The sequence below is a fragment of the Micromesistius poutassou genome (genome assembly GCF_964030765.1).
Source record: "Micromesistius poutassou genome assembly, chromosome: 12".
NCBI lineage: Eukaryota > Metazoa > Chordata > Actinopteri > Gadiformes > Gadidae > Micromesistius > Micromesistius poutassou.
The window spans coordinates 11,078,348-11,087,116 of record NC_140282.1 but is presented as its reverse complement, the minus strand read 5'-3'; positions in this window follow the sequence as shown (position 1 = coordinate 11,087,116).

The window sequence follows — 8,769 nt, the reverse complement described above, 5'->3', positions numbered from 1 at the left end:
TCCACGGAGGATGGCTGTGTATCCCGGTGAGGTGCGGCGCACGGAGCTAAACAGCAGCAAAGAGAGCACTTTCTTTCCATTAGCTGCCAGGACCACTGTGTGTCTGATTGCGTTGTGTAGTGCTGTGTTGTGCAGCATCGGGGAGCACCCCAGCGGGACGCCTTGCTGTCCATCACAGAAGTGTCAGCTTGCGAGGTTCCATCTGACGAAATCAGCCCCACCACAGCGGGGGGGGGGGGGGGGGGGCGAGCAAGTGAGAGAGCGGAGCAAGTGAGAGAGAGTGGTGCAAGCGACCGAAAGAGAGTATGTTCGGTCAACAGAGCGCAGAATATATAGAAGCAACGGCCGGCCGGGAAGACACACACAGACCAGGTTGGTGTTTGTCACCGTGCCACTGGATTCAGTAGCCTTTCACACACACACACACACACACACACACACACACACACACACACACACACACACACACACACACACACACACACACACACACACACACACACACACACACACACACACACACACACACACACACACACACACACACACACACACACACACGGCCGAAAACATGAAGACGCGCTTGCAGACAATAACACACATGAGACATGCATACAAAAGCAAGTGGCAGACACTCCATCAAAGAACACCTGAGAGGGTAAAGAAAGAGAGCGAGAGAGAGAGCGAGCAAAGAGAGAGAGCGAGAGAGAGACAGAGGGGGAGAGAAACTCAACAGGAGGGAGACAGCTTAGAAACCCCGGCCTTACGCAGCGGTGGCTGCTCGTGCCAGCATTCTGAACGTCCTCTTTCCATCACAGCCCGTAGCAGGGCTGTGGGCCAGGGACACCCCCTCCACAGCACCACTGGCACACCAGACCCTCTCATCCATCACGCTTGCCCAGAAAACAAAAGCCAAGCGGCTGGGGGAAAAAAATGTTTTTGCGTTTTGGCTCTGGTCGGGAAAAAGTGCTATTCGGAATAGAGCTCAGCTTGGACATGTTTGTAGTTGTGTGTGTTTTTTTGTTGTTGTGTGATAATGCAGAATGGAATGGCCTTAGGGACAGAAAGAACCAATCGGAGGCTGAGTGGAAGAGGACTTGTTTTGTTTAACATTCGTGTGTTGTGAGAGAAATTGATTCTTCCGTGTAATGGACACCTTGGCGCAGACTGCAGAGTGCAATTTTCTCAGACAAGATATAACCGGGGCTTGTCGCGAGAATAAATCTATAAACATAATACCCATTACATTGAGGGATAGGCAAATTGTTATTTTTTGCCATCGCATGTCTGGGCTAGAGCTCTGCCGTGCGAGTGTGTGCTTGAGTGCATTTGTGTGTGTGTGCCATGGAGTTTCTGCTGGTGCAGACAAGAACATGGTCTAAAACCATTTTCTTTTTTTACTTTGTTTCGTCATCGCCCCAGTTTCTCTCCCATGTCAGTTCGGCAAGAGTTTGTCTGTAAGTCCTTCTCCATTGCTCGGAAGGGACAGGTCAAACCAATTCATGCGTTTGTCAACATGTGACGTAACTTTTAACAAAACAGATCCACCATGCATATCTAGCAGCTGTGCACAGACACAAATGCATGTTTAATATTGGTATAATATCAAATTCATAAACAGATAGTATAATGAATGAATGCTGGACGATATGGCCACGAATGTTCACGAATAATGCTTTCCATTCATCCCGGACAAAGACGGATAAAATCACGAATAATGGAAGTATTTTGGACAAAAGCTACACCAATTAGACTATGCTTTGTTCGACAGATGATGCCGCACTTCAACGGATGCGACTCAAACGCTGAGCCTTTCTCTTTATCAGCCAACACATCACAGCGAAACCACTGCTTTGTCGTGTGGGTGTCATGGAGGGATGACCATCTGGACTGGATTTTAATTCTTTTTGACCCCCTGAATCCTAATTTAGAGGGTCTATTTCATGAGTTTGTTCAAGGCTTTTTATGCCTTCACCACTCAAACCACAGAGCGAAACAGGAAGTCTGAGCCATTGTCTCAGTCCTTCCTACCTGTGTGTCTTACGGTCCATTATTCAGAGGTGTGGGGGCTCGCAGGGCACCGATTAAGACTCCTGCGTTTAAATAACGACGCCCCATCACAGAGGACGGCTAATGAGAAGCAGAGGAGGGAGAGTGAGAGTTGATGGGAAAGTACAGCTACTCACTCTCTTTTACAATTGTTGTCTCTCAATTCTCCCTTATTTAACTTGACTTTCATCACGGCGAGTTAACATCCCCAATCTGCCACATACACACTTATATCTTTATTTAATATACCAAGGTTATTAGATGTTATAACCCTGTGTTGAACAAGGTGTCCAGTTCAAAAAACACTATTTCACATGGTTGGAGATAATCAGCTTATCTTCTGCTTGAATTAATCGTAGGTAACGTGGACTTCACGGTTCTATGAACATTGTTAATCCCTGAACACTTGCGTATTTAAAACATGCCAGTGATGGCTCCGCCCAGTCCATCAACAGTTTTTTTTCTTCCTTTAAGGAGAAGTCTAGAATTTTCTTTCAGTTGAGCCCCGATCCTTAAATAATCACCAGCTTCACATTGTCTTCGCCTTCCTCCCATGGGATCCTTACGTTACTCTCTGGGGGAGAGCCTATTGGTTTGAATAACATTGTAAACCGTTTAGAAAGGATATGGCTGTTGTTTCAACACATTATCTGGAAAATCCGCCCAAGTGTTTTACTCCAGCTGGGATGGTGTGGCCTCAAATAGGGTTTCTCTTTTCTAAACCAAAAGAAAGCTTCAACAATGTACACACATTTCAAATACTCCTTGCACTTGTAACACGACAACAACGCCGCCCCTTGCAATAAAAAGTTATAGTCTTTAGCGATCTTTATAGTCGCTGACAGCCAGTGTTAAAACAAACAAACACACACACGCGCGTGTGACCATAATAAGCAATACTCCGAGCTCACTGTTTGCTTGACCCCTGCGGTTTAACTTACTCAGGCGGCTGCCCTTTGGCAGGCAGCACGCAGAGCCACGTGCTGCTGATACACAGATGCATATGACCGCGCGTGTGCACACCCACGCGCACATGCAAACACACACACACACACAAAAGTTATACTTCCCTTGCTGAATACAATGCATTTGATTTGGAATTTGATTTATGATAAATTGATAATAAATTGAAATGTAAAACATGAACTCACTTGGACATGTGGTAATACTGTGGAGGCAAAAGTGTTATTTCTCTCGCTCTCGTGAAATTACCTTAAAATTTCTATTACTTGTTATGCATAAGTATTAGTCTTTATTTTAGGAAACAATTCAAAGCCTCAGTGGTAGGCTATTTGATTCTATGTCTTTCTTCTATCCCCTAAAAAATCCCTATTTTTTAATGCACACACACACACACACACACACACACACACACACACACACACACACACACACACACACACACACACACACACACACACACACACAGGTTTTATACTTAGGGTTTCTGTTAAAAAACACATTCAGGGAGAGAGACCAAAACGTGAGTGTCGCCAAGACACCAGTCCTATTTTTCTAACAAGTTTGAGATGAGATGGAACGTCAACTAACTAGACTTGACATTAAATGCTATCTCTCACTTTTATGAACAACACAGCAAGGTGTCGACATCATTGTGCAAGACTTTGCTTCTCGCATTAGTATCATCATGTTGATTAGCTGTAGAATTCTCTTTGATAGGTGTACATACACAGTTAGAATCCAATTAGGGAAAGGATGTGGGAGAAATACAAGCAGGTTAATAAAGGTGGAAAAGCAGGAAGTTTCTGCAGATGCTAAATTAGTGCTTTGTGTTACCATGTGTTAACAAAAGTGTTTTACAGTGAAGACCTTGTGTCAAGTTATTAAAAATATAAAAAGATAAACAGAAAAGAATGGCATTGAAGTATGAACACATGAAGATGTGATTAACATGTGTCACCCTGGAAGATGGCAGTTCTGCTCTAAATACTGAGCTTATTTTTCGGGTCCGTTGATTTCACAGTGACGCAAGTCAGAAGGAGGGGGCGGAAGACATGAGGAGGAGGAGGAGGAGGAGGAGAAGGAGGAGAAGGAAGACTTTATGACAGGAGATAACGACAAAGCACAGCGGGCTGACTGCTTGGTCGCCTATTCAGACAGCTGTCATGGCAACAAAAAGTCCCAATCATTACTCAATCTAATTAGTGTTAGAATTTTAGCCTGTTCTGTCCAATCAGCGACCATGAGCCTCAACAAAAATTTCAAACCTGGCATTCTTTCCTCTCTAGTCATCTCTTCTATCTCTCCGCAGGGGCAGAACGGTGGCTGTAATTACAACGGTGGTGCCCAGGTGACAAAACCCTGGCCCTAGCTTAAAAGGGGCCCCACCACTGCTGTTGTTGTTTTGTGGGTTGTTTTTGTGTCTGAAAGCGTATGCTTTTATTTTGAAAAGGCCTAATGTCATGGGAATACCATTGAAACTCCTTATCAAGTCACCATTGTGTACCCCGACTGCATTATTATTGCAGAGACTTTCGTTTCATAATTGCACCCGGGCCCCTCAGAAGTCCTCTCTTTTATTGCCGCAAAAGCCACTTTCCTGCCTTAATTACACGGCGAGAAAAAAAGGATTAAGTAAATCGGGTTGTAATGCCGTACGATGACATATAATGAGGTCTCCAGTGCAGATCTGGAAGTATGAGAGAGAAAAAATTTCCTTTGTGCCAATAATTTGTCAGTAGGTTAATCCTTGAATTCTGCCCCCCAACCACCACCACCACCACTACCACCACCACCGCCAACACAGCCCAAGACACATTTCAACCCCACTTCACATTAAAAGCTCCCTGTGGGGCAGAGGCTACAATTAATTGTTCAAGTATATTTTTATCCTTGTGGATTCTAAAAGACTGGTTGTCCATTTAGAGAGGCGGAGCCAACGGTGCTGTAGAGGTCTGGTCACAGAACGGGGAATAGAGCTGCTAACAGGCGCTACGCTAACCAGCCCTATGGTCCTGCTGTGTGTGTGTGTGTGTGTGTGTGTGTGTGTGTGTGTGTGTGTGTGTGTGTGTGTGTGTGTGTGTGTGTGTGTGTGTGTGTGTGTGTGTGTGTGTGTGTGTGTGTGTGTGTGTGTGTGTATTCCTGTTACATCCCCGCTAAAGGCTTTTCTGTTGTACTTGGGGACAAAACCTTCCACTGTCAACCTAAATCAAGCGATGACATTTATTGTGCCCGCATGCGGAACAACTCGGGAAAACTGAACGATTGTCACTGCTGGTGAACCTCCAGTAAAGCATGGCCACTAGCCAACAAAAAATGAGAGGAAAGTTATTAAAAAGCCAAACAATTAATCTGAATAAGAAACACTTTGTTCAAACAAAACAGATGGACACGCATGCTGGCGCCTCGAGATGAGCCGTGAATCAGCTCGTTTAAAAGCGACGTCTCTGTTGAGCCTCAAGAAGAGCATATGATTTATAAGAGCCAGGCGGTTTTGATGCTGCGCCATCCAACTTTGATTATGGGCATGCCTTCGCTTCACCATGCTATGGAGCATCTGGTCGTTGGGAAGGGCAAGTCGGCACCTGTTTCTGATTAGCTGCCGCCCGCTGCAGTGGCGTGCGTGTTATGGACTGCCGGTGACTTAGGAGGTGTTGCCGTCGACATTTCAGGGCTTCTGCACTCTGTACTGCACTCTTCTGCACACTGTTTTTGCTGCTTTTTGTGCCCCCGGCAGGAAAATAAGTTACTTTTGAATGTTATTTGGTACGTAGAATGTTGTGAGACCGTGACATTAGAAATAGCACAGAGCAAAAACCATTAAATGGGTTTGTGAAAGGAATGCATTTTGAAATAATGTACTGTATTAACAAACAAACTGAAAGAGGTACAAGAGCCTTGCTGCATTATACAGAGGGGAATCCTACCAATTCAAACGTTTTAAAGCATTTGCATCAGCAACTCAGGGAATAATGGATGAAGTTTTGCTTCAGTCTGCAGGTCATGAAAGCGGTATGCTTTTTTTTTTGGCATCAGAAGTGTCATCAAACTTCTATTGCCAGTTGCTCACAGCTGGTGTGTGGAACATGTGACAGTGAGATGTAAGGAAGGCAAGGGTGTTTAAAACTAAAGTGAGTCAAAGGGATTTTGCGTCACAGTACTGAGAGGCAATCAGCAAAGAGAAATATCCAAAGCACAGAACAAAAAAAATAACATCAAAAACAAGGAAAGGTGTGGGCAGAAATGAGTGTTGATGATGTGCCTATGCAAAGTGATATAGCACATCCTTTCATGTGTTGGGACTGGGACTGCGAGAATGCTAGGTGTCTGGGTGAAGAATGTTATAAGCATACTTTGTGTGTCATGCACAAGGCAATTAACACTACACAATACAAAATAAAGCCCATGTGAAATGCATTGTGTGACAAGAAAACTTGCCTGAATCGCCTTGAATCCGTACAATCCAGACAAAAAATGAAAAAAACGCACGGTCAAGGGCGATTCCGATGTTTCGAGGAGACCGGGGAAATCTAGAGCATGCGGCCACCGCTACGGCAGCCAAGTCACACGCCCTGGGACTCCACCGGGGCCCGAGGAAACGAAGGAAGTGCATGTCCTTCAGCATGCTCTAACATTCAACCGATCGTCCCCACGACGTGTTCAGAAAAAAGAACACAGAAAACATGCATAATGTCCCCCCTCAACGCAGCAGAGCCATTTCAGGCATGGCTGCTCATAAAAAAAAAATGAAACGTGTTTGTCAAGTCTTCATGCGTTCCAGGGCGACGCGTCAAAAGTGCCGTCTGTGCGCTAATCTGTGACTTTTGATTGAAGCGCCGTATCCGAGTCACAGCTAAATTTCCCATTTATAGGGGGGAAATGTCCTCATGGAAGGACACGTGTAGAATTGTAAATTAAACTGTTCTTGTCATCTCCATTACCCTGGATGGGGAACTGGTGGGCGGCTCAACGCCATACACACGCTGCTAAACCTTCTGGGTGCGAGGGATGAATGTGAAACATTGCGGTATCGCGCAGAGAGGAGCATAAGCTGCCATGGAGATAAATCACATATGCAAAAGGAGTAATAGTGTGTGTGTGTGTGTGTGTGTGTGTGTGTGTGTGTGTGTGTGTGTGTATAATCCTGTGTGTGTGTGTGTGTGTGTGTGTGTGTGTGTGTGTGTGTGTGTGTGTGTGTGTGTGTGTGTGTGTGTGTGTGTGTGTGTGTGTGTGTGTGTGTGTGGGAGAGGTGGGCGGGAGAGGGTGATGCGACTGCTGGGCTTTTGTTCATTCCTTAATAATAAATACATAATGTCCCTTGGCGCATCACATATACGAACACACACGCACATGCACACGCACACACACACACACATACACACACACACACACATGCGCGCGCACACACACACACACACACACACACACACACACACAAACACACGCACAAGGTGCACTCCAACATGCACAATCACCTTGCCGTATCTCAGATGCCGGCCCGGGCAGCCAGCTGGGGACACACCGGGAGATTCAATTCTTGGTTCTATTTTTTTCCGCCACCCTCCGACTCCAAAGGAACATTAATTCAGAACACGGCCACTGAAATCTGTGGTGGGTGATGGTGAATATATCAGCATGGAAGATACGCGGACCCTCGGTGGTGGAGGCTAGGAAAAGAAAAGCTAAAAAAAGAGGCACAGAGGTGGCCAGAGAGACAGAGACGCAGAGACACAGACGGACGAATGGACAGCCCGGACGGACGGACGGACGGACGGACGGACGGGTGGGGAATACATCAGAGGCCAGGTGACTGCGGCCGTGACAGCAGATGGACACCTGGGAGCCCAGGAGGCTGCTGACAACCACCTCTAAGCCGCCCGCCATGTTTAATTCAGCAGATCTGTGGGAAGACTAACCAGCACCTTACCATGCGCGGCGTGCGGATGAATGGATCAGGACACGTAAATTTTGATTTGACATGTGCATGATTTCGGGGAGCTCACAGCGGGATTGTGTGTATGTGTGAGTGTGCATGTGTGCATGTGTATGTGTGTGTGTCTTAGGAAAAATAAATAACAAGATGAGGAAGTTAGGTCTAGGTGACACCCTGTCGCAGCGGCAGAATATGCCGGCAGCTCTGTTGGTGATAAAGATGGCTTTGCAGAGAAGCTTGGCGACAGAAAACGCAGTCTCAACCCCCCATTCTCTCAGTCTCTTTGTCTCTATGTCTCTCACTCTTTGGCCATCTCTATCTGTTTTTTGCACACACACACACACACACACACACACACACACACACACACACACACACACACACACACACACACACACACACACACACACACACACACACACACACACACACACACACACACACACACACACACACACAATCTTGAATTAAGCAATGCAAAAGTCCCCCCCTTGTAATATGTGTTCTATAACTGCTGCCTGGGATATGAAAAACTCCCTTTGGTTGCGAGCAACACCACAGCGTTGAAAAACACCCTGATTAATCACCACCTGGATCACCACATGTGCACACAAACACGTGCACAAACACAACTGAGGCTTGATAGATAAGCATGATCCCAAAGAGCATTTTGCTGATTCTGCATGTCTGGCCGTTTGTGTGTTGGTACCTCTGTGCGTGCAAATGTGCTCACATGCACGCATGCGTACGTGAGGAAATCATTAATAGGGTTCCAATGCAATGCCTTTATGTAGAATAACGTAAGAGAACTTTACAGTCCCAGATCT